Below are 26566 nucleotides of genomic sequence, written 5' to 3'. Positions count from 1 at the left end.
ATCACAAACGCGGAACGCATCCAACATTAGTCACGGATCCCAACACAATAAGGATTAACGTCCTCACATGCCTCAACCCTGTGGGCCGTCGTCATAAAACATTTCACGGTTTCGTTTATCATGTCTTCTCCTCTCTCTCGCATACCATAGTCATACCAATCTCTATACCAACGTGCAGCGCTTCCGAACTTGCTGGGGAGTCAGTTCCTTTTTCATGCTTTATTTATTTATTTATTTATTTTTATTTTTATTTTCACACGACGGGAATGGAAAAACAAAAGCGACGCGAAGCTACATTGAAAAATGGTTTCTTCTCCGAGCACTCCTGAAAAATGAGACGGAAATTTGCAAAAATGCGAACGTCCCGTCCAGAGGGTTTCGGAAGAAAGATGGAAAACTGTTCTCAATCACCGAGGGCACCTCCCCACTCTCTCCTTATATATATATATGTCTGGGAGGGAAAGGAGGGACGAGGTGTAAGCTGTTTACACGCCTGAGGAACGATCTATTTTTATTTTTTTATTTATTTATTTTTTTTACTCAGGACGGCGGTATATGCAAAGCGGACAGAGTCGACTCTTCGCGCTTCCTTTTTTCCCCGTTGAAGCATATGCAGATGATTTTTTCTCTCTCTCTCTCTCTCTTTCGCCTCGGCTTGTGTGTATTGTGTGGCTTTTACTGCAGTAAGCCCGGACGAGTGGGTAGGCAACAGCGTATGAAAGAATCGCGCTCAACGTCGGAGCGCGGCTCTCTAGAATGCATTATGTTGAAAGAATCGTGTTGAATAGCGTCTATTCGTACGAGAGGTGCGTGCATTGAAAGTGTTATTTCCATGATGACGCATATAGTAAGGTAATACTGTGAAGTGTTTCTTTCTTTCGTTTCTTTTTTTTTTTTCCTTGAGGGGAATATTTATTTATCCAAAAAGAAAAAAAAAAGAGGAAAGGCCAGTCAAACGCGAGGTCAGCTTGCATATTCGATTCGAAAAGAAAATGGAAGTTTTAGGCTCATTTTGGTTCAGCACTATTACGCACCATTGAGCCGGGGAAGATGCGTCAGTTGAGAATTACGTGTGGAGCTTATAAATGTATCTGGATGAGATGGCAAGAAATTATCGACGTGACAGTAAAACCACGAGAATAGCGAGTTCACAAATAACGGATACAAACACGCGGGTCTAGACCGTGTGTGTGTGTGTGTATATTCTGCCCACCAGCTCGCTTGCTTCCGTAGCAGTTCTTTCGATATTAACTTGTAGCATTGAATTACAGAGAGAGCTGGTGTAAAAACGGGAATATAATAATAATTTTTATTGGTGCTCCAGAATGGCCTCAGAGGCGTTGGTATTTGCGCGCGTACACAATATACTACACAACAAAGTAATACAATGTGAAGACAAAAAAAAAGAGGAAGAAAAAACGCGACACAAAATATGTTAAAACGAAACGGTCAGAGAAATGGTTATTGCTATACGAGGGGCGCATGACTACATCATTTTTGAAGGACGCATAAGAAGGAGAAGAAAAAAAATGTCACAGGAGTGCGAAATAGAGTTCAGCAGGAGTTGACAACGTGTCACGTGGACAGAATCTATTTATGTAAACGGAAGGCGGAGAGAAACTCGCGGAAGACAAAAGCTCAGACGACTTAATAGAACAGAAGAGTCAAGTATATGAATGTACACATTTGTACGTGAATAAAGCATCGGCAATATTGCGTCTTGGTCTCCGCGTTTGGGAGTGATCTGGTTCTCGCAGTGAGGTAACAGACATGAGCTTTCCTCCACACTCTAAGAAAAAAAGGAGTAAAACGGGGAGTAATTGCAGCTTCTACTCCCCTAGTCTGCAATTACTCCCCATTTTAGTCCCCTGACCCAACATTTAGTCCCGACATTTACTCCCCAGGACTGCAAATTGTCACTAAACTTCGCGAATGGTCTCCTGAATGCGACAGTCTACGTAAATATGTGGCCCTGGTCAGTTTGAACGACATAAGGCTGTATAACTCTGACAACGTAGCAATTTTCCAGCAAAACAGGGTAAGAAACAGTTAGCGCATCTTTCTTCGCAAATTGTGCCCTAGTATGGCGCAAGATTTTATATCGCTCGATATGTCACGGTTGACGGTTTGCTTCAAAGTATTTTCATGCATGCGCACCAATTATGTACCTGGGACTCTTACAACAGCGCGTGAAATGCGGTCTTCACTCTGTGACATTCATTTGCTCCCGTGCATTTACTCCCGAAAGGGACTATTTTTTGTGGCAATGCAATTACTCCCCAAAAGGAGTAAAAGTACTCCTTTTTTTCTTAGAGTGCACATGTTGCACCTTAACGAAAATATCTCGATACTGCCTGCGTCGTATATGTTATTTAAAGCAAGTGCAGGCGACTTCTGTTTCCCAAGACCTCCCGAGACTGCATTTCTTGGAACCTCCACACACACACACAGATACAGAAATGTTGGGGGGAACACTTATTCATGCACATTCATTAGCAACGCCCGACTCACTGGTCTCGGTTCGCTCGCGTTGAAAGGAAACAAAGAGGAGTGCGCCGAGCAGCGACTCCGTCAAACATCCCTTACAAACCTGACGGCCACAGATGAGATGGGGGAGGGGGCTCAAATGAGAGAGGGGAAAAGCACCTACCTATCTGCAATTTGGCGCGAGGACAATCGACCGGGTAATAGAGGAGGACAACACGGATCTTTGTTCTTACAGGAGGAATGATAGTCTCGCTTGAGGGAGAGCAACGGGCAGTCCTCCTCTCTCCGTATATCTCACATGGAGATAGCGCATTTCGAAAACAATTACGTCAGCAGCTGCCGTAAATCTATCATCCACGGATGCCAACGGTAGACAGTGCACAAGCAGCACAATGTACTGAAAGTCGGGTGCAATAAGGGTGGACGGTATGTGTCTTATCAATGTTATTTAGTTTCAAGAGTCTGTTTAAGGTCTTCCACCTACCCGTCCACCCCTATTGCACTCGACTTTCGGCACATTGTGCTGCTTGGGTAGTTAAGTGTTGTTGCACGTGGCGCCGTTTTTACGGGAGCGACCAGAACACACTTCCGCTTGTGTGTGGGGGGGTGGGGGGGGACAATTTTATTGAAAAAAGAAAGGGAGGAAAGGTTAGTCAGGCGTAAGGCGACTTGCTATTCCTTTAAAAAAAAAGAAAAGGAAAAACGCAGAAACGGCACACACAGGAAAGGGGCCTTAGAGGTTGGTGGAGAGGCCGGTGGCATGAAGAAAGGTCAAGAGGTCGTAACCGCACCCTGGACCACCGCGTGGACTCCGTACGTTGAGAATTGCTTAAATTCTTGTCAGTATGTTTCAGGATGCGAAAGACCTTTGGGATTGAGCTGTGAGTTTAGAAGTAACGTAACAGAAGTAACAGTAGAATGCGCGTATATATGTAGAATGAAACTAGAAAGTATACGAACATGTCACTCGAGCGTCACAACGCACGGTTGCATGGTGAAAGAACGGCAGTTGACTACCATCAGCATGATTCGACTCCACACGACACCCATTGATTCGCATCCCACGACTGTTGCGTTTTTGTTCGGCCACCGTTTCTCAGTAAAAAGCATCTGAAATATGTCTTACACCCAGACTTGTGCGTAACGCGTTACTAATAATTGCGTTACTTGTAATCAATTACCTTTTTGAGTAATTTTTCGAGTAATCAGTTACTTTAAAGTCAAAGTAATTTTTCGAGTAATCAATTACTTTTCTGAGTAATCGATTGCTCAGTAATTGATTACTTTCCCGGCAGAGACTAACTCATCCTTTAGATGTTCTGCCCCAAGTCAAGATCTTGTGCCGTCAGCCTTTGTTCTGGAATTTCAGGGTCTCTCCCTCTAATCTGGTCCTACACCAGTGTGGTGGTACCTTTGTGGTAGCTTTGGAGGTTTAGTGAGTCATGGGGAAGTTCCACGCATGATCTTCCACAATCGGGTCAACGTCTTCCCGGGCGATAACTACAGTAGACGTACATATTTTTGGGTTATTTCAGCTGTTCCACTGTTGATCTTTCCTTTCTTCTTCTACTTCTTTTCTTTTTTTTTTTTTTTTGCTGAGGCACACAAAGACGGGTATAATTTGCGTGAATGCAGAGTAACGACCGGAGTAACGCGTTACTTTTCTACTCGTTACTCAATTACATTTGAAGCCCTGTAATTGGTAACGGTAATCAATTACTTTTTCCGTACAAGTAACGGTAACGGTAATCAATTACTTTTTTCGAGTAACGGGCACAAGTCTGCTTACACCCTATGTATTTGCGTGCAGTCAGTGATGGGCAGGTCCTATTCAACTTGTGTCTTAAAAGACAATACCACTCCCAAAATATGCGGGTCGGTCACGTGTTCAAGTTAAGTCGAGGACAACGTAGCGAAGGTGCTTGAGGTATCGACCTATTTGTCCTTTAATATTTCGCGATGTGAAGGGCCGTGCCTTTAACAATCGGTCCTCCATTACAATTCTGGCGAGAATTTTGCCATTCTGTCTCGACTGAAACCTCTGCCCGGGCTGTGGAGACCACCCTAAAAAGGAACGAATGCAGTGACACCCTCTGATCCATGACGCGCAATCTAAAGTCGCTCAGCCGCTGTAACCCATTTAGGCACTGGGGCAGTGGCTGAAAATAGACTCCGGAGGGAGTGTCATCACCGGTGTCCCGACTCTAATCGTATGGACGATTCAACCCGTGAGTCAGTACGAAGCAGGGCTGCGCGAACAGTCGTTTTAAAACCGAAGCGAATAGGTACAGCATACCCGAAGCGAATGCTGATATATAACTAGAGCCTGAAGTTTTCGGGAAATATTTTTTTTCTAAATTCGGGGGGTAAAAATCGGGTAAATAAACATGGGCACTAAATTCATGTGAATTCGGGTGAAAAAACTTCCAGTATGCTAAATTCGGGGTGAAATCAGGCTCAGTTACTCAACTAACTGTAGTGGTTTGGTACAAATGGTGATGTAACTGAATTTTTCTGCCAAGCAAGTAAATTAATGCATTCCTACAGACATCCCAGTGAGGGCAATTTGCCAGGTAAAAATCGGGTTTCACCCTAAAGAGGCAACCTTCAATTCGGGGTGCAAATTCGGGGAAGAATCGGATAAAACCCTAAAACTTCAGGCTCTATATATAACCGAACCGTTGTTCCCACGCACGCATGCGATATATCCATGCGAATTTTCCCGTGCAGCAGCAGTCACTTTCGGCGGCGAAACCTTCCACTACATCATCATTGCTTATTTGTTGTTGTTGTTTGCTGCATATCGCCCTTGGTCTAACCGGATTGACCGTCGCCAAGCTCTTGAGTATTTCAAGATTTTTTTCTCCGGGACACTGGTCTCCTCTCTACCCTATGATCTGCCTGCTGTGTCTGTGTGTTTTTGTGTGCTGTGGTTTTGCCTACCGTTCTGATGTCTTGCTTACTCCACTGACTATCGACCCTATTTAGCATCGTTCATCACCTCATCATCAGAACACATCACATCCTGCCCCATCGTGTCTTGGGGTAGTGGGCTGCACCTTACGTGGCGAGTTTCCCCATTCATTATCGTTAACTTATTTGCTGTTGTTGTTGCTGCATATCTTTTCTGGTGGCTTTTTCGGGTTTATGCGTGCAGCTTTGGAGCTTTTAAAATATATTCTGTTTGGAAGGTACATTGCCTCAATTCGAAATTTGAATTTAGAATAAAAGCTATATTCGACGGGAATTCGAATCGAATATGCATGTATACAGTTATTCGCCTACAGTATGTCTGCGACCTCATGTGGTCGCTATGGCGCCATTAACACGTTGTCCTGGTCACAGTAAGAGTGACCACGGGTTCATTAATATGGCATACATTAACATGGCATACCCTTTGATAATAAGACCTAACTTGCTCAGTTCGACGAAGTGTTGTAGATTTTGCCATTTGTTCCGTGTTCGTCTTTTTTCTTTTTTTACCCTCCGATACCCTCCAATAATACTACGTTGACCAGTTGTTACGTATCATTCCTCGAAAATTCGTCAAATAGCTTCCATATTCTTCCTTTTAAGTAACTGGGAAACGTAAAAATAGGCTACCTCTTTGGCGGCAGTGTTATAGGGTCATCTTCTGTTCTTGATCTTCTGATGACCACACTGGTCGCGGTGGCGCCATTTGTAACTTCTTCCTACTCTCTCTCTTATCTTCTTTGATCTTCTTTTTCCCTCAGCAACTGTTACACACGGACATACACGGCTGTTGACGTTGGTTTGCCCTACGAAGCTATCCCTTTAAAATTCAGCAGTGAAAATGATAACCCTTCCATTTCTCTGTACCTTCACCCACTGATAAAAACCTTGTAGGGAGGAGGTGGTCGTGAAAGGGCTCACCATTGGCGTCACACGGGTGGGTAACGTCAGGACTGACGCCCTGGGGGAATGTGCGTCCTGGGCCAACTTCTAAGGGAACTGTGCCGACATATGTCTGAAAGTGTCTGAGGAAAACCCAGGAAAAATCCCAGACTGCACAGCCGCCACCGGGACTCGAACCCGGGTACCTCCCAGTCTCGACCCTTGTAGTAAAAGAACGCTTACCAAGCCAGACTTCCGACCTATGGATGTCACTGCCTTTATGGTCACGTGTGTGGTGACGTTCTTGCCACTACTTGGGACCAGCACGTGGCCAGAGGTGACATGGCGAAGGCCTGAGACGGCGCGCGCTTGTTCCTAATAGGACGGTGACAGCCCTTGCGGTTTCGAGGACCGCGGCTTAGTTATCGCGCGAGCGCGCTGCGGAATTTCCGCTGCTGCGCGCCGGCCGCACCGTCGGCCGTACACCGCATGAAAACGGGATCAGCCAGGAGGAACTAGTTCACTTTCGCACTATCGTGCCTCCGATCTCGGAAGCGACACAATGTATTTCATGGGGAACTTGGCTCGGGAACGGGGATTCGAAATAAAGCGGTTGGCCCACAAAAACATTCTGAGTGCTGCTGACTGAAATTTTCCGCGAGCTTTCCCGCAGACTTTATACACGTTTGTTGGCATATTCCCCCTTGGCGCGTGCTAACTCTAGCCTCCGTGTAGTGCTCGTTCCTGCTGTACTTTTTCCAAAGGTCTGTTGCCGTCGGTACACTGCTCATGACGACAGTTGCACCGCGGTGATAACACGGGATTTTTTTGAAAAGAAAGTATTAAGGGGCGTTACATTATCGCCGGAGTAACTTCCAGTCTTTTAGGTATCGCAGGGCTGGTTTACCTCGCATGCCATAACGAAAGAAAAGCCGTAACCGGATACGTAAATTATGATTTTGTTTGTTTGTTTGTTTGTTTGTTTATGTGTGTGTGTGTGTGCGTGAGAGAGAGGGAGAGAGAGACAACCATGTTACACGCACAGGAGAAGAATGCTTCTCACGAGTGGTTGATTATTCGAGTGGAGTGATTTATTTTTCAGTTATTCCATCGAACTTGATGAGAAATATTCCATAATAATCTGCTCAGCTATGCAAATTGAGCCGATGCCTAAAACGCAGTATTCGATAAGATTTCCACATTTCAAATTACGCTTAATTCCTTATTCCCTCGCAGCGCGTTCGAATATGCGAGTAGCGTTTTCAGCAAACCCAAGGTTAACTATAATCCCCCTCCACTGCCGGGTGCTTTTAAATATGCAAATTGTGTGTGTGCCCAAATTTTCCGCTCTAAGTATGGAGCCGGTCCCAGTGTACGGTACATAAGGACGATAAGGATCGATAAAGGAAAGAGATTTCTTTCTCCTTTGATAAACTGTTCATTAAGGCAGAGGACATTCTATTAGAGGGGCGGTTAGACCCTCTCTGCAGGAAGAGGCATTATTTCCTCTTCCCCCCCTCCCCTTGTGTTGGCTTCGGAGTCACCCTCATTGAGCGTGCATGGAAGGCAAACAAACAGCTGCAGCTTCGTCTGGACGTCGAGGGGACGTCGGATCCAGGCAGGTTAGCGCTTTGTGGGGGACATGCAATTATGATTACGTTGCCCCTTATTTCGGAAGCACATTCTGTAGCTGTTCACGGGCAAGCAGTCCTTGCGGTGAAGCCTTACCATCACTTCAGGCTAGCGTACTCGGTAGTTTTCCCTTTTGAAGTCTAATATCGTGTCTTTTTTTTTTTTAACTATGCTTTATCTGTTATTATGGTGGATTTTGTAGATATTAGGCTATCCTATTTGGTGTCTTAAGAACCATTCCCACTTGCGGTGCGTCAGTAGCACTAGACTGTGCCCGTTTCTCCGCCTTGATTGCTTTGACTTTAGATTGCAAGTACTAAATTATGAGCATTGTTACGTTCCTACGTGCAAGTCCTCGCGGAAAAGCTTGCGGCGCTAGAGTGAACTGCAGACGGTATTAAGTTCACGAAGATGTCGACTTCCCTTTATTCTAATGGACCAGTCCGAGAGGCATGCTGTACTCTAAGACCGTGCCGCAGTTTCCCGCGCACGCCGAAGGGTTGGCTGAATTTTCCCAGAGAGATTTCCCAGGGTCTTCGCAGCGACTGAAGATATATAAGCGGATAACACAGTGGCCAATGGGTCTTTTCCGCCACCGACGGTGACCACAGATTTATTGTATCACTCAGCGCTTGTACCTACATGCAAATTTGTTAACTTCAATTGCTTTTATCCCTGACTTCTTTTTTTTGGTGTGTTGTCACGGTACCAGAGATGACAGACGCAACAGGATGTGGCCCATGCTATCTTAAGGGCTGCCGTAATCTTTAATAACCCTTTAGTAATGGCTTGTTCTCTAAGAATAAGGCTACAGAGCACGAATAGACACGACCAAGCTGCATAGAGACAACATGGTCGGTGCGCCCGGTGGCCAAATTTCAAAGGAACCACTTCATCTTTCTGTATACACTAGAACGGAGATGGAAGCATGAAAGAGCTGAGACACCGCTGTACACATACGTGAACTGCAACATCAACCTGTTATGAAACACACAGCGCATGCAGGATAACTTATTTCCTCTCATTGTTCAGATGCTTTCTATTTGCTCATTCGCGGTGCGGATAAATGCTAGTACGTTCATTGCGACAGATTATTGCAAACATGAACACTCTTTATGACGGCCCTGTACGTCTTTTGTTCCTGGGAAGCCATTCACACGCAGTTCCGTCATCTGACTGCGCCAAAAAAGAAAAAAAAGCAGAATCACCAATGAGTTTATATACGGCCGCTCACGAATGAAGACTGCGTTCTTGACAAATTCGCGGACAACAAAAGACGCCCTTCTTTTTCACTGCGACGCAAATGGCCATCGCCACAACTGAGACATTCCTTTTTGTTTTTGCGCGCTGTACGTTTGAGAGAAGTACTCGCGGAAGATACATACTCGACTGACGGAACGATGCTTTTCAAGAGGCTGAACCTCCGACACTCGAGACGGTTATGTTTTGAAAACTTCCTTCATAATGGCGTCGTCTTTTTACCGACACTGCTTTCCTCTCCCTCTTCTGAACGTATAACTTAATTTGCTGCAGGTTATAGTTCGGTGTGGATGAAGTTGTGAGCCGGCCTCGCGGCTCTGTTGCCAAGGCTTGCGTGGCGAGCCAGCGATTTCGTTTTGCGTTATTAACAAATGAGGACGGTTTATTAACAGATTGAGAGGACGGTTCTCTGAATCCTTGCTGTTGAGAGATAGCGTGTACTCGCAGGAGCAACACCTCCAAGGAATATGCTAGTGGAGAAAAAGGCAAAAAACCGCTCACAAAGGCAGAAGTGTCCACTGCGTGTTATGCTAAGCATTCGCACGGTGCCGCAATATAGAAAGTGGCGTACTGGGCATTTACCAGACGACACCTTCTGCGCGTTTTCCTGTCGTCTGCTAAGGAATATCGTGTGGCTGGCAGCGCACGAAAACACATAGAAAGCTAAATCTTCGGGTGGATCATTTCGAGGAATATCGCTCCTGTTAATACACAAATGGAAGCGACTTTCTTGGAGATTTTGCTTTGCTCGTCGTCGACGTTCGTTGGGATCACACGCACCCTTTGATTTTCGCCATCGAGGAAAATGTTTCGGCGTATAACACGCACCTTTACAGATTGCTCGTGTCGCACGCGGCATTACTGTTGTTAGACACTTACAAACCCAATAATCGAAGCAGGAAACACACCATACACACTTTGACATCCTCTCCAGCAGCGGTCAGCACGACTGGTAGCAATACACCAAACACAGCTCTATGCACCATGACACCCTACTGTTTATGATCTACCACGCACTCATAGATAACACGCACGGCATATTTTCGAACTTTTTTCCTGTATTACACGCGTGTTATACACCGAAAATAACGGAAGTAGCTCTAACAAACTGTGTGCCTTACTGGCGTTAGTGCATTAGTGTATCGTCCGCCGTCGCCTTTGCGTGTCGTAAGGATTAGCGTGGTGCTTTTGCGCACTCCGCAAAGCTCTGTTTCCGCCAACGCTATCGATTACGTACGCAAAGTTGATAGCGTAGGATACACTAAAACTCACTATTGTAAAGGACGGGTTGTTTGAAGCATCCCTCGGTTGTGGGTATTACGGGCCTTACACATAGCACGATCACATGAAATCAGACAGCAACCTAACAAATGATTTTACAGGGACATACAAACCCCTCCTGGCGCTAACCGCACAAACCACAAATACGACCCACGTAACGATAACCAGGTGGAGCCACCATTCAGCCGCACACGCAGGGTTTTGATGTTGTTCTGACTACGAAGAAAAAGAAGGGAAACCCAGCAATAGAACAACGCTAGTGCCGTAGATTCATATCTTTTCATATTACGTGCTCCATGTACGGAATCTTTTTTTTTATTGTATCTCACCGAAACGAGGAAAGCGCTACAAACCTCGCATATTCCGCATACCTGATGCTCGCTCGGTTTTCATCTCCGCGCCGTGTAACGGGCACGTTTTAGTTCATCTTTTAAACGCGGCATCCCATTAAAAGAGGTACTTTCTGTTCTCTCGTTTTTGTCGTCGCGAGACATTCGGGGCAATGACAACGCGCGCGCGGAGTTTTTAAAACCTCGCGTTCCCTTTCCTCCGCTCTTATTTTAACGCAACGTTAAATGCGATATTGTGCCTTGGTGGCCTTTTGCGAAGCCTTCCTTTTTCTTTTTTTTTTTTTTTATCTCCGGCACGTATTTACATGGCACGCCTTTCCCAGGGGGAGCCCGGAGGCCGCTTATTTATTGTCCCCGAGCGGCTACGCTCGCACGGGCAGACACCGCCATTCGGCGTTCCTAAGATTTCTGCGACCTAATGATGCTCCCGTATACGACATACGCGCCCCGTAGATATGCATTATATATGAACGCTGTGGCTCTAACGTCGTTTCGGCCGCAATCACCATTTCGATCTCGCTCGGTTCGGCGGATTACGCGAACTTTGCTGGCAACGCCGTGCGAGAGAATGGTAATGGGTCTCAAACCCGCGCCTGCCTAATCTAGGTTCATTTAGATCCGAACCTCGTACGTGAAGAAGAGAGAGAGAGAGAGAGAAAGAAAAAAAAAACAGGAGCGGAGGTAACAAACGACCTGGCAACCCTGTTATATGGGCAATGTGTGCGCGAGCTGGATTATGCGGAGTATCTTTTGTGTGCTGTGTATTATAGAGGTAGCTATTGCGATGGGGAAGTGCGGAGTTTCTCGCGGCGAAATTTTGAAGGTAATTCGTTTCGTAGCTGGGAACGGCTGGTTGTTATCGTAGTTTGGGGCGTTCAGTGGGTTCTTGTGTCGTAGCGCGAAACTGCGGATGAGCTCCCAAGGTGTATGTATATAACGAAATGCAAACAACTCAGGGAAAAGAGGTGCTGACGCCAGGAATCGAACCTGGGTCTTCTGATTTCCGGTCAGATATGCTAACCGCTACACCACACCAGCACGCCGTTTCCCTTTGAGCGCCTCTCAAGTACGGGGGGGGGGGGGGGGGGGACGGACAACCAACCACGCTATTCCCATTCTCTCTTACATCTTTCTCACTCACTCTCTCATTCAAACACGAGGCAGGGCGATTGTAAACGACGTAAACAACGAGATTTGGCCGAGTATGTATATAGCTTGGATCGCAATTTCTGACCATGTCGCTGTTCTGTGCTCGCACATAATCTCGCCTTTGACAAGAATACCCAATAGGGTGGCCGATACATAATCTCCCCGTTGACTTGCAGGTCATTTTAAGGGCTGTTAGTTGAAGGGATCGAACCCCGACTATGTGCCGTCTCAGGTGTTCGTTTGGGCTTCTGGGTAAACACTTTTAAGACAGATATCGGCACAGTTAGCCCTCTAGGCGGCGCACACGGTATTCTTTGATTCGTTTTTGGGTGTAAATGTCTTGTCCTACGGCACCTCGTCTATGAAGGGCGTGTTCTAGATAAAGCGCCGTTTGAAATGGCAGGCACATTCTACATAAAGCACCTCTTGATACGGGTTTATCATGTTAAAAACAGTCATTTCAGATGTAACACCTTTTCCAACGTTTGCAGCTTCTATTCTATATAGGGAATGGAACAGGTAGTTATCTGCAAAACCTCAACTCTTTTACATCCTGTAAAGCGTTAAACATTTATTGTGCAAGGCTGTAGATTTACCCTCATCTCTCGCCTCTACCTCCTGTTCTTTTGTTTGTTTTTGTTGTTGTTTTATCACCAGTCCACGCATATACACGATACTGCTTCGCGTCACTAAAGATGAATAAAATAAAATTAATTGTCGAGGGTGAGTGGAACGTGCATATAGACCTGTGGATGACGAACATCGCGAAGTCGCAAAAATGCATATTCGGTAATGATCCACGCACAGAGAGGGCGCGACGTGTCAGCCACACAAGTTCGTTTCTCGATGCAGCAACACTGTGGCGGCCAACCCAAATAAGTCTCGATTACATTGTTAGTATATTTGTGTAACTATATAGTAGTGAGTTTTAGTAAACCACTTTCCAACATCCCGCTACGGTACACGGCCGTACGATAATCCGAAACGATATCCCGATACGTGAGACTGACGCTGTTGACGTTTTAGTACACCGTGGAAGGAGACGGTATACGGTTAATTAACGTCGCAGCGCTCCCGCACGGGGAATCCCGAACCATTGAAACGTGCGGAGCCCCGCAAACGGTACGCTATTCGTCGAGTAGATCCGTACCGGCTATACGCTAGCGAAGCTCCGCTAGCGTCTCGCATGCGCGATGAGACCAACGCCGTAGCTGATATCGTATCGGAGATGCAAAAAATGGTCAACTGAAGCTCTCTAGTATCGTCGCAGTTTGAGACGAACCTTACCACTCGTTCTCATTCAGTCCCGCAATGAAAAACGCAGGTCACAGGTGGTGGTGACGGTGACGAAAACCGACTTGCCGTTGTTGGCCTCACGAATGTCGGCTGCGTCACGACTGTCACAGTTCAAACGAATCAAGGATCTCTATCCCGCCAACCACGACACGTTGAAAAATAATTCTCGTTTCCTCAGTACTCTGGTGTACGCAGTCAGGGTGTCTATCAAGCTGGAAAACAGGGAATTATCGGGGAATTTTTGTGTGACTGGAAAAGTCAGGGGATTATCAGGGAATTTGCCAAAAAGGCAGCTAAAGTCAGGGAAAATCGCGGACAAGTGACGTCACGATGCGCAGTGAATCGCGCACGCCGATGAGTGGTTGAGTGGCCCTGCCCCAGCAACGTTGCCGCGAGTAGCAGTTCTCCAATACGGCAAGCTCAGAAGGCAGTAAATGATCATGCATAAATGCATAAATGATCTGTCTTATGAAGGATCTGTATCAGCAGGCACCAAGTTCACTTTTGTTTTGGCCAGGGAATTCGCACGAAATAGTCAGTGAAACCCTGGAAAAGTCAGGGACTTTGAAGGCTACCGCTTAGTAGACACCCTGACAGTACAAAGTGTAAAAAAAAAAAAAACTTTAAGAATATCTTTACTTTCTCAATGAGCACTTGACAACGCTATACTCGCCGCAGTGTCCCTCGTCGCGACCTCCGTTGTGTTGATCCACACCCAAACTTATCCGCGTGTACCCGCTGTTTTCTTTCCCGTTGCTCCCCAATCGTTCCACGTGCTTGCACCGAAGATTCGCCGCAATTTTCGTTAACCGCGTCTCGTATGAAAATGTCGAAGGGGGGGGGGGGGCAAAAAATTCTTCGCAAGGGCAGCTCCGCCTTCCGACATCAAAAGTGGATGCATAACAGGGTTGTGATACGGCGTTTTTCGGAAACGAGCATCGTTCCTGTATTTTCTTCTTTTTTTTTTTTCCTCTGCTCCTCGTGTTCTTGTTTTCGATCTGCGTGGTGCCCTTGCCTGTGTTCTGCAAAAACACGTTTTATTCTTCCCTATAGCACCGTGTACTTTTGTGCCTGGAGAACATCGGCCGCAATTGCATTCCGTGCTCTCTCGCCGTTTCGTCTGGTGGCGTGCTTCCCACCGATACTGACCGCCCGCCATTTACAACCTACCTCCGGAAAAACGCGTGTTTTCTTCATTTTTTTCTTCTTCCTTATTTCTGTCTCTGTGTGCTCGTATATTATTTGCGCGTGGCACAGAAATCACGATAAAATGGAGAGGAAGAAGAAAAGAAAGGAAACGTGTTTTTATTCTTTGTTTGCGTCGAGCTCGAACATTTGATTTCTCTCACGAGATGCTTCCTTCGTTTCGTTGTGTTTCGATTTTATTTTCGCGGTATTTTCCCTCGCTTGCGCGGGCGTATAGAAAGATATATTTGTTAGTTACCTTTTATTGTTTTCTAATGAGAAAGGGGAAAAGAAGCAAAACCTGAGCATTATGACGAAGTCGTTGGCTTTACATCTCCACTTATACCCCTGCCTTGGTTAGGCTTCACCGTCCCATACACACACACACACCTACATACAGCTTTTTCCACCTTGACACTCTTAATTCTAACGCATTAAAGGCTATGAACGCTAGTCGCACCGTTGATATGTCATATCGGACTTCACTCTTGTGGGTAGAAATCCTTCTGCTGCCCCTAGTTCCAAGTCATCATTGCTGTCAGATATGCTTATGCGTAAAATCTGTCGCTTAACGCATTTAATATTTTTTATTTAAAAAATCCAGTATCTCCACTTGCATAGCTCCTCCTGCTACTCGAACTTTTAGGCGATATATCGCTCGCCCAAAACTTTGATTTATTTTTTTTTTCATTCTTTTCTTTTCTCTTTTTTTTTTTTTTTTTTTTCCACATACGCATATCATCCCTATCCGTTCTGGTTGGCTTCGTGGTGATTTGCACTTCTTCCTTGCTCACATTGCCTGCACTTTGGTACGCCACGTTGATTTCCATACTGAAACCATCTGTTCCGTGTGGCTTCAACGTGCTGTCTAACCGATACCTTCGAGACGAAATATAAAGATTTTGAAAGACCCGGCGCAGGTGAGAAGAGCATCCCTCCAATGCGCGCACGTTGAGTTTTTGAACCCAAAGCGCGGTTGAAGCACCTATATTCGTGAACAACGTATTCTATCACGTGGAAGGAATTAGGCAAATTTTTCGCGCAGGTTGTGGCTCAAATTTAAGATGAAAGGCTTTAGAGCGAGATATTTCACTCTGTGTGTATTTGCGTTTTCTTCGGAAACGATGACATGTCTTATCGCAGCTTTTTGTGTTTTTTCAACGCTGCTTTTTAGCCTTTCGGCTTTGTTCATCTCTCTCTCTCTCTCTCTCTAGCGAAAAAAGAGCGAACGAGGTTCAATATTTGGTAGAGAGGGGGAAAAGCGATTTGTTGCCCATTTTATTCATTGTTTCGACATGTTTCACACTGTCTCTCTCTGCTTCAAGAGCTCAACGCAACTTTTATAACTTTTCCAAAGTTTGCCCGGCTAGGTATTTCGTAACAAACCACACATGGTATGCGGAACGTCCGACCTTCGTGTGCGCCTTACGGACTCCCCTCCCCGTCTGTGTGGCATGTTCCATCCTGAATGGAAGGTTCTACCCACTCGCATTCAGGCTCGTCAATGTGTCGAATGGGGCTGTTGTATTTGGCAGAAGCTCCTGGAAAGAGCGTTACATGCAAACAAAGGGCTGAAAAGTGCAGACTGCCGCTTCGAAGCCTCCCGAAAACTTTCTCGAATTGTGTATAAGAAAGGCGCCAAGAATCCTATTAGTAGCGCTTCTAACCTCCTCGCCATGATGATGATGATGATGATGATTGAAAGAAAAAAACCACCATGTTGCTCTTCTATGCATTACTCCAGTGCTATGCTTGAGAAAGTATGCAGCTTGTACGGAGATTCGCTACCGCAATGGACCTCTACCCGAGACACGTCATCATGACGTTGGCAGACAGACTGAAACCGAAACAAATCTGAAGGGGAGGGCTGGGTTCCACGAATGGGCACTTGTTCGCTGCCTTCTATTGAAAAAAAAAAGTAGGACCGAAATTCACGTCCCTTTCAGGGACCATCGTAATCCCCTCAAGACCGTGGCTTTCTGGCGCGACCTTCTTCGCCCCCTATAGCTTCGAGCGTAGTTCAACTCTACCAAATTGGTGGCGCTGTCGAACGCTAAGGGAGAGGTCTAGGGTCTAGGAGGGGAACAATCAGGGAGAGGTCTATTAGGTCTATTAGTTGTGCTCCTACGACGCTCCTGTTCTTTGGTTCTTCTCGGTGCTCTGATCACCTCTTGGAACTCAGTGTTAAAGTATGGAGATATGATAGGGCCAGGAGACGGTAAACTCCCGGCACAGACTAGGACAATAAACGAGTTATTCTCTCCTGCTGCAATTTCAGACCGAGGTCCATGCTTACTTACGCACGCGTTGGCGTCAAAGGCGGACCACGAGACAGTTGCGACGAAAGACCTTAACGGAGATGCACAATATGAATGCAAACACTCGTCCAGAACGCTCGTCTATTGCGATCAAGTGGAAGAATCTGTCACCTAAGATATCTTTCCGGGGGTGTTCCGTGCCCGTATACGTACCCGAAACTACAAGTACAGAGCACTTTTGCATATTCAGGCGGACCCCGCTGGCTGCATAGTACTTTCACGATATACAGGCGACCCGAGATATTGAGGCCTCGTTTGGCACAACCATAGTGATGTTGTCAGCAAAGGCCATCAGTGGAACGCACGATGCGACGCCAGGTTCTGGCGTGTGTCATATCACTATACGAATGCACGTGTGTGTTATCGTCATGTAGGGGACCTATCTATGGAGGTAGGCCCCGTTACATGTATTTCAACTCTAACCTATGTACTGGAGAACAGCTCTACCCCAATGAAGATTGCTCTATGTCCACGCCAAGGTCAAGCGCAGAATCCAGAACTCAGGGAAAGTCGCTTCAGAAGCTAGTATAGCTCTAGCTCGGCAACTAGAGTGTCTTTCACTCACTTTGAACACGGCGAAAAAGACGTGTGGAAGGCAACCAGAGGCGAGACCATGTGACCGTCAGGCGAACGCAGACGAGGCAAGGTTTCACGGAAGTCCACGGGACATTGAATGTATGTGGACCTTCGCATGTTCTGCCAAAAAGCTTTGGCTACACGACAGCCATAGACATGTACTTCCGACTCGTGGTGTCTGCAAAAGGGGCACGTAGGGTGGGGTACGATTCCTCAGCGTCCCAGTCGGTCTAGGGTAGGCTGAACTTTCCAGGCGAATCTCCAGAGTATGTCCTGAAGGTCGCCAGGACGGGACGAAAGCAGGCCACCGAATTTGCACACCTTGTATATGGCGCGATGGGAGGGTCCTGCTGTGGAAGCTACAAGAGTGGCCACACGGACTATTAACGCTGAAAACGTGAAAATTACTCGGATACAAATAATATTCACACAGTGCACAAGCCTCTGTTCCACCTGCGGTGTCGTGGCGACCACCAGCACATTCTTATGGAATGTGCACTCTAATGCCCGCAAAGGCGGATACTGTGTGATGAGCTTGCCCGTATCAGCAAGAGGCCGCTCAATTTAGCTGCACTCATTGGCCTCTATGAAGATCCTGTGCTCCATCGTCGGGTCCTTCACCTGCTCATGGACTTCCTGTCGTCCACTGGATTGCTCCAGACGCTTTTCCAGACGCTCTTTCTTGTATTTTCATCCTTTCTTCATCATCTTCACATAATGTTCCACGTGCAATGGGGTAGGGTACCGCACCACAGCAGTGAAACACCCTATCTCATCGTCATCATTTGTTGTTGTTGTTGTTATTGTCGTCACACAGCACAATAACGTTGAAACACGAAATAAACGGTGAATGCGAGTTGGTGAACAGTCAAAACCGGAAGACCTACATTATGGCGGCAAATCTGCTAGCGACAGTGGCGCTTTCCTGCGGATGACGTCATGTGAGTAAACCCTATACGATGGGATGCTGCACGTGAGTGCGATAGCAATGTGGCGAAGTTTTACAACTACTCTCAGTTGTTGTCTCCGGGGTTGCAATAGGCACGTTACGGTTAATTGAGCGGGCTAAACGTTTAGCGAAAGTTTAGGAACATGAGCACACAATCTGTTGTGGCTCATCTCATAGGGTCGACAATAAAAATAATAATGATAATAATAATAATAATAATAATAATAGTGTCTGCAGTAAAATCAGATGACTGTTTACATTCAGCAAATAGTGCGGTGCTGATGGCGTGAGCACAAATATCCATCCACCTCTGGTGACCGGCGAAATCCAGCAGCGAATTTTGGCTGGCATTCTCTTCGAGCGACCATTATTGACACAACGAACAGGCTGACCTCATTGGGACGTAATTATTCCGGCGAACGCGCAGTCACCGAAGAGAACTCCGCCGACGGCTGAATGCATTTCAGCCTCGATTATCGCGAACCCCGTCCGATGCCACAATGATTGGCGGCTACGATTCCGTATACGGGCAAAATTACTTGCGGAGTCACGCTAACATTCTGCCATATTTTAGCTCTCCCTCTGTCTCTCTCTCTTTCCACATTTGCGTACGGTAATAACTGGCCCCTCCAAACGGGGGGGGGGGGGGAGGCGGTTGTTTGACTGCTTTTATGGTAGGTTATGCGCTCCGCAGAGCAGTACGTTTTTTTTGCGGGGAAACAACAATAGGAAGGTAGTCGGCTGTTCTGCTTATCTTTTTGTAATAATAGTGAGCTTTAGTGGATCGTACGCCTATCGCCTTTGCGTACGTAAGGTCTTCCGGCGGCGTGACACTGCGACAGTTCACTGACTACATTTCCTGCCGTGATCAGGTTGAACAGCGGTATATAGCACCGCTGCGTTTCTGCAATTTAATCTTACTTAGTACTTACCGCTCGAGTACATAAGGAAATTCGTGCGCTGTTAAGCGTAACAGGCAACGATCTGCCACATATGTAATCGAATTACCACTGACGCATAGCGACAACGGCATTCGCGTCCACGCCGCCGCACGAAAAGCCAAACGACCGTTTACTCGGGCGAAGAAGTAAAACATGAGACGGGACACGCTCGCGCATAAGAAAAACGGAAAATGGCAGAAACAGAAGCTCGACAAGAGCGCCGCCTGTGTCGCATAAACGAAAACGGATGATACGCCAGATATGGAATGACAAAGAAAAAAAAAAAAAAAAGAGCGAGGGAGTTAGCACTGCATTATCGACCGCTTCATTTACAATCCGCACCAAATGGGAGCAGACGACACGAAGTGCTAGCTGGAAGCAAACAGAAATGTATAGGGGGCGTTGTCGACATCGTTACTTTTTCTTTCTTTTTTTTTTTTCTGTCTCAGTTTTTATTATCCGGGCTAAATCCCGTCGGCCAAGATAACAACACGAGGTTGTTGATACAGGGCAGAGTGGGATGGCGACCTCTCCAGGGGGCGTTGCGGAGGCCGAAACACGAGGACAGCACGCTCATCTATCTCGTGTAGTCCCTCCGTGCAGGGATTTTGTGCTGGGGGATGCCTTATAGCAGGAAAGAGTGTTTTTGGCGGAGGCTACTGTGCGGACTAACAGGAGGAGTGTTACTCTACGTTGCGAGTTGAATGCGCGCGTCATCCATTGCCGAACTATTTCGGGCTTGTCAAAATGTTAGAACGGAAGGAAAGGCTACTGTGAGGACCCATATCGACCACTGAAATGCTAGCACGTCCTGGAACCCTTCAAAATCGCTTCCGATTCATTTCTTTGTACTCCTCTTTCTGTAAATCTACTCCTAATGAATGAATTATTAATTCCTTTCTTTCTTTCTTTTTTTAAGTATTTACCTGGAAACTACGACTATACCGCAAATAAACACGCGGTATGTGGCAATGTTGCTTCTCTTGCCTTACTTTGCTTAAGCTAAATGACAACAAGAACATAGATCAGTGGATGATGATGATGATATGGGATGTTTCCCTGCATTGAGTGTATTGCCCTACCCCATTCCAAAAAGGTTCACATGAAAGGATGACGAGGGAAGGAAATCCCTACAGTTCTAAATGAAATGGCGATCACATATAGAATTTTGCATGCAACACTAGTAACATTTTCGAACATGAATATAATGTCGAAAAAATGCGAACGTAATTGAAAAAAAAAAAAAAAACACGTTGGTCCGAAGTACAAGAGCATCCTGTGAATAGAATATTTATTTCGCGTCCTGGAGTAGCCAGTCCCGAGTGGCTCGAGAATACCATCTCCATTTTTTTTTCTTTTAAAATCAATCAATCAATCGCTTGCTTACGAAATGTGCATGACACGACCAAACGTGACCGAACGCTCGTGATAGCTTCCGATGCAGCATCCAGACTTTCTTCATTTTCGGGTTTTATGATTTTTCAAATTCGGGAGGAAAAAATCAGGTGCTATATATCTCTGTTTGATATGTCACCGGGGAATTTTCGGGTGGAAACGAATGGCATATGAAACAAGCCACTGCCGTGACTGGGTCGGGACTAACCTCTCCATATTTTTCTTTCTAATCCAATCCAATCCAATCCAATCCACTGCTGTGACACTGGGGCCGCAGAAACAATAATCTCTATATTTCCGCTCGCAACTGGGATCTTGAATGCCCGCGATATTCAAACACTTGCCAATCTCCACAAAATTTGCTCGTCTTTGACTCCTGCAGGAGGAATCATAAACGGAGGGCAAATGGGTTGTCACAAATAAGCTATCTTTGCTTATATCAAAGGACCGTGCTGATATTATATGATTCACTTTTCCCACGGTTTACCGAGAACGACAAGTTGAAGGACCGCAAGGATCTCGGGTAGATACTGGGTTTCACCCGAATTCTTGAAAATTTGTTCCGGGGGGAACTATCGTGAAAAATCGGACTCAAAATAAAAAAACATCGAAAATCAACGCTCCTAGAAACGAATATACTCACGGACATTGCAAGTATCAATGCCGCATATCTAATACCCCTGTCACACGGGCATTTCGATCCTTCTCGAATCCGATCTGCATCGAACTTCCCGAGCACGCTCGAGTTTTGACGACGGCTACACGGCCACTTTCAATGCGCATTGAATGGTTGACCTGTGCAAATGAATAAACGGAACTCATTAATTTCGCGTTTCCGATATAACAGCGATATTAGTGGTAATTTATCGTATACCGATGTAAGCATCATTTGTAGCTTCGCGCGCATGTCCGTCTTAAGTTATGACAGTTCACCGGGGTCGAGGATGCAAATGGCGGCCGTCGAGCCGTCTTGAAATTCTCAATCCTGTTATGGGAACTGTCTTGAGTCAAGCAGGATCAAAGTTCGATCCTGCTTGGAAGCGGCCGTGTAGCACCATCCGATCTGCATTGGGTTCAAGCAGGTTCAGTCGAGCAGGATCGAAAATGCCCGTGTGACAGGGGTATAACGTGCTTCCCAAAACTTCGAACGCGTGAGCCTTACAGGCAAAGAGACGTCTGTCGAATACACGAGCAACCAGTTCCGGAAAGCACTCGAGGCCCTCGCTGTATCGACATCCACCACCTCGGTATGCTATATACATTCATCCTGAACAGATGTGGGCATCTGGCCCCGCGCGATGATGAAGAACAGGAACCGCTCATATCGGTCTTGTTTTTCTTTCTTGGGCCAAATTTCAAAAGCAGCTCGGTTATTATTCCGAGCAGCTTCCGCGTATCGTTATCAGCGAGTGCCTTCCTCTCCGTACAAGATCGAAAGTGCTCTAAAATTAAATAAAAGTGTCTGCTACCGTACTATACACTCGTGCACCTTTCGCTGAGCTCGGGAAAACTGGCATCCTTTATCGCTCCGCTTGGTGATCGTCAGATCGGGATGTGGATGGATGTGATGGAGCGTGTACACGTGTAAAGCTCGTTTGCGCGCATCGGGAGAGAGAGAGAGAGAGAAAGTGCTTAATATACGCGTCAAGAAACTGGAGTTTTCTTATCGCGTGTCATGTCTAATACCAGTCGATACGGTATTCACCTCTTGATAGAGCCAGAGTATATAATCTTGCTCGTTGTTTTCAGCGCCTGCTTTCCAGGGTTCGGAAAAACCCGTTTTTTTTTAAAAAAAGCCCGCCCCAGTGGTTTTTTTCGGGTGGGTTTTTCGGGTGCTGGGATTTTTTTTTTCGAACTGCTGCATATGACACGCAACAGCCGTCCTCCACCTATTTTTCATGTTTCTGGAAGAAATAATTGTTTGCCGCTGTAGAATTTACGGTAAAGTAACCTCCGAAGCAGTCGTCCCTTTTCCTTCTTTTCTTTTTTTCCCTTCGTTTCTGTATTTCACCCGCGTGTGGGCTTTATTGGGTTTTTCAGCCCGGGTGGACCCAAAAAGACCCGGGTGTTTTTTTTTTTTTAAACTGGGTCCAGTCGGCGAACCCTGCTGCTTTCACACAAAGTTATTACGCTTGTTTGACGCAGAACGGCAGACGCTTCAAATAGAAACCTCGTTTTGAACGTAGTTCGCTAAAAGTGTGAGCGTTGTGTATCGCAGGAGTAAGCGAATATTCAAACGTGAGAGCTTCTCGTCCGTGCGCTGTCGTTTCCTTTCTCCTTCTTTCTTTTTTTTTCTTTTTTTTTAAGGACAGCACACCGATCGATACGACCGAATTCATGCATCCGATTTTTTTAAAACCCATCCGTGTGCCTTTTGAGTGATACCTGGTGCATGCCCTGTGAACTTGTTGCTTTTCACCGGCAAGGACACAAATTCGCTGAGCCTGTAAGAAACGAAAAGCACAAACACGGTACACGAGTGCAATTATGGGGCGGAAAATGGTTCGTTATATTCGTTTTTCAGCCATTATTTCTTTTCGCTCGAAAAACGTGAACTTCTAGTTTCGGCTCATTTGTATAGCGAAATTTGACAATTTATAGCTCAAAGTACGTTCTCTTCAGAGGGCGTTAATAAGGACTGTGGATTCGAATAATAACTGGCTCCAATTCTGTTATCTCACATTTCCCAGAAAACATCTAATTAATAAGTTAATTAGTGAATTTTAGCTAATTAGTCGTCCAGTAGCTGCATACGCTGTCCTACAGAGTCGTCTGGCCGTATAGGCCACCTGCTAAAACTGCATCTATTTTGTTCTGCTAGTTTTTTTTCATAAAAATTCTGTAACAAATGTTAAAAAACACACACACACTGTATATCTTTGTTGTGTCGTCTGTGGCGCTGAATCGCCGTGATCATAATCACGGACATAAAATTGTGGTGGTTGTTTGTAAAGTTATGACTTTGCGAATTAATAATTTTAAAACTGAAGGCGAAATGTTACGTAACCCGAAGCGTGAGTTTAGTCATGCGACAGCTAAAGTTACTGCTTCCAGATAGTAACTAATTAAGTTAATTAATAATTTAGTGAATAATTAGGTTAGGTTAAGATTAAGTAAGTCCGTTACTATACAGTTACTTTACAGTTACTTCCCGTACAAGCCAGAACGGACAACCGTATGCGCACAGGCAAACAGTGCTTTATTTTCAAGATTATTTTCAATTCAGATGATGATTCAATGCTGCTCGGTCAGGTGAATCTGAAGTATCATCTGAACGAGTTGCCTTTTACGAGTCACTAATCTTACCGCGCTTGAGTCCAGTAAAAGATGTCCCTGCAAACACTGAGGAGACTTTCCGCTGGTACACTTCGTGCAATTCCGGTGTTGAACAACACGAAGAGCTTTTTTAAACCCGGAAAATTATTCGGAGACGACGTGGGGCTGCGGTTGCTCCGTCTCCACCTCCGCAGTTCCTCCTCATTGAAGGACTGAGCCCGGAGCTGAAAGATGTCGTTGTCATCACCTTCTTTGGCTGACAGCACCACGTCGGCAGATAGTTTCTTCTCGATGGTCTTGCATTCCTCCGAATGCCTGCATCCCTTTCCACCCCATCGCGCCATGACGAATTCAATTTGGGGTGAAGAACACTCTCACGTAGTAACTGATTTACAGAAGCTAGTTACCGGTAAACTCGTAACTAGTTACGGTGAACAGTTACTTTTCAAGAAAAGTAACTATAGTCGTGTTCAACTTAAGAAGGAAAACAAATCTAGTCCGTCAACTACATGAGAGAACTGATGTTCTGAGGCTGGGACAACATAGAAGGGACAAATACATACAAAGCCTCAAATTGCTAAAGAAATTAACTATGAAGATGAAAGTCACTGAAAAGGTTAGCCAGCTGCACGACTCGAACCCACATCTTCTGTATTGATAGAGCCGTGGACCGGCAATCCAGAAGATGTGGGTTCGAGTCCTACAGCTGGCTAACCTTTTCAGTGACTTTCATCTTTCATCCGTCAACTACATACGCCGTTGGAGATAAGGAGACTGAATAGCGCGCCAGGAGAAATACTGCAGCGCCTCCATGCGCCATAAGTAGGAGAGCGCACTTTCTGCTACAGCGTAGTATCATGCGACCAGTTGACAGCCAATACGGAAGCAGAGTGAGTATGGTGGATAACATTATCTGGCGCAGGGAGAGAGCGTGACCTCTCTGCGTCCGGCCATCCTATCTGCGGCGCAGTAATACACGGAGAGCTGACGGACTAGGCTTTTTTTTCTTCTTCTTAAGTTGGACACGACTATAGTTACAGTAACTAGTAGTTACGAAATCTAGTTACCTTGCAGTTACTTGTAACTGAGTTACTCCCCATGACTGCGTGTGTTTCTATAACCGCACCAAACACATGCGGAGATACACAGCACATATGGAGGCGGCGCGATATGTGCATGCAAACCTTCGTATAAAGCAGAACTCACTTTACGTTTTTTGGGCTTACAACTGCAGCTTAATTTTCATTTCATTTTGATTTCATTTCTCTGTCAGAAATGTGGTTCAGGCACAAAAGGCAAAGCCTGACGCGGTACCTGGACTATTCAGCTATATCCGGTTTGGAAGAGATATCGATTCGACTCGAAATTCCCAATATAGAATTCCATATTCGTTCCGGAATTCGAATCAAATATACAATTACGTACAAACTGCGGAGTTCGATAAATCTGAACATTCGCAGAGTCCCAAGTTATTCGCTGTATATAGGGATCCCTTATATCGTTCCTACGTCATTCTTCACGACACCGACCAGTCCAGTCAACACCCAGTTATCTCGAATTCCAACTTTAAAAAAAAAAAATTAACTTATTCTCGAACCTCGCTCGACGAAGGTCCTCAAATCGAAGTGATCGCTCTCGATCCTTACGTAAAACCACGGGCTACTTATGAAAGAAAACGGAACGCGTCGAAACAAAAGCGGTCGTTTTTTCCTCTTTCTTTTTTTCTTTTTTTCACGGCCTGCAGCTTAATTAACGAAAACCGAGTGGTGGGTGCTCAAGAGTATTTTCTCCTTCTCCTTTTCATCATCCTGGCGACTCTTTATGAAGATAAATTATATCTGGCCCGAGGGCATTAACTATTAGAGAGGTCATCAGAAATTGCGTGTTATTTCATTTTCTTCGCTCACCTGTAAATGCACGCGCGCACGGGAATCCCGAGGGGTAATGCGACATTCCTTCTTTTTCTTTTTTCTTTGTTTCTTTCTTTCAACCATCTTCGTTAAGTGAAGGTCCCACTCTCTAATATGGAGGACATTAAGAAAAAAAAAAAAATAAAACAGCAGAACGAGCTAAAGGTGAAGTGGGAAAAGGGGATTCTAGCTTTAAAATCGACACAACAGCGGGAAACATTTCAAGAGCTGAGGGACGGAAGCAGAAGCAATAATGGGAAGTGCTCTTTCCGCTAATTGCGCCGGCGACAAATGCTGTTTCCCTCATTAGTGACTGCAACAAATGCTTTCCAGTTGCTCCTTCTTGTCTTTCTTTCTTCTTTTTTTGCGAACTCCCGGTGGACTTTTTTTTTTTTTACTTATCTATCGATTTATTTATTTATTTTTTTTGCGTTTGTGAGGTTGCATTTTTGCGTTCAGGCGTCATCGTGTGCAGAGCTGGTAATGCCGTAATAAGATTAGCGTGCATCCGAAGACGGCATTGTTGCGCTTCTCTCTCTCTCTCTCTCTGGGGGTGCTCGGCTTTTTCTTCTTCTTCTTCTTTCTCTTCGTTCAGTGCATAAACTTGACTTCGCTCGCTGCGAGTACTCGGAAATAGGGCTGTTATTCTTCGTTCCATTGTTTCCAATACACGATTATGTACGTTACAGTATGTTGTTCGCGTTAG

At 45.7% G+C, this 26566-nt stretch overlaps 1 protein-coding gene and 1 non-coding gene across 4 annotated transcripts in view; one reads left to right on the top strand and one right to left on the bottom strand.

The window, feature by feature from the left end:
• Positions 1-26566, top strand: part of LOC135386212 (poly(rC)-binding protein 3-like) — a 417863-nt gene that overhangs the window by 275042 nt on the left and 116255 nt on the right. The window lies entirely within an intron of this gene.
• Trnas-gga (transfer RNA serine (anticodon GGA)) lies at positions 11832-11903 on the bottom strand. Its single transcript has one exon. It is a non-coding gene; the product is annotated as a tRNA-Ser (tRNA).

Source organism: Ornithodoros turicata, chromosome 2, assembly GCF_037126465.1.
Source record: "Ornithodoros turicata isolate Travis chromosome 2, ASM3712646v1, whole genome shotgun sequence".
Classification (NCBI taxonomy): Eukaryota; Metazoa; Arthropoda; class Arachnida; order Ixodida; family Argasidae; genus Ornithodoros; species Ornithodoros turicata.
The sequence above is the reverse complement of the archived record's forward strand: the minus strand, read 5'-3'. Positions and strand labels throughout refer to the sequence as shown.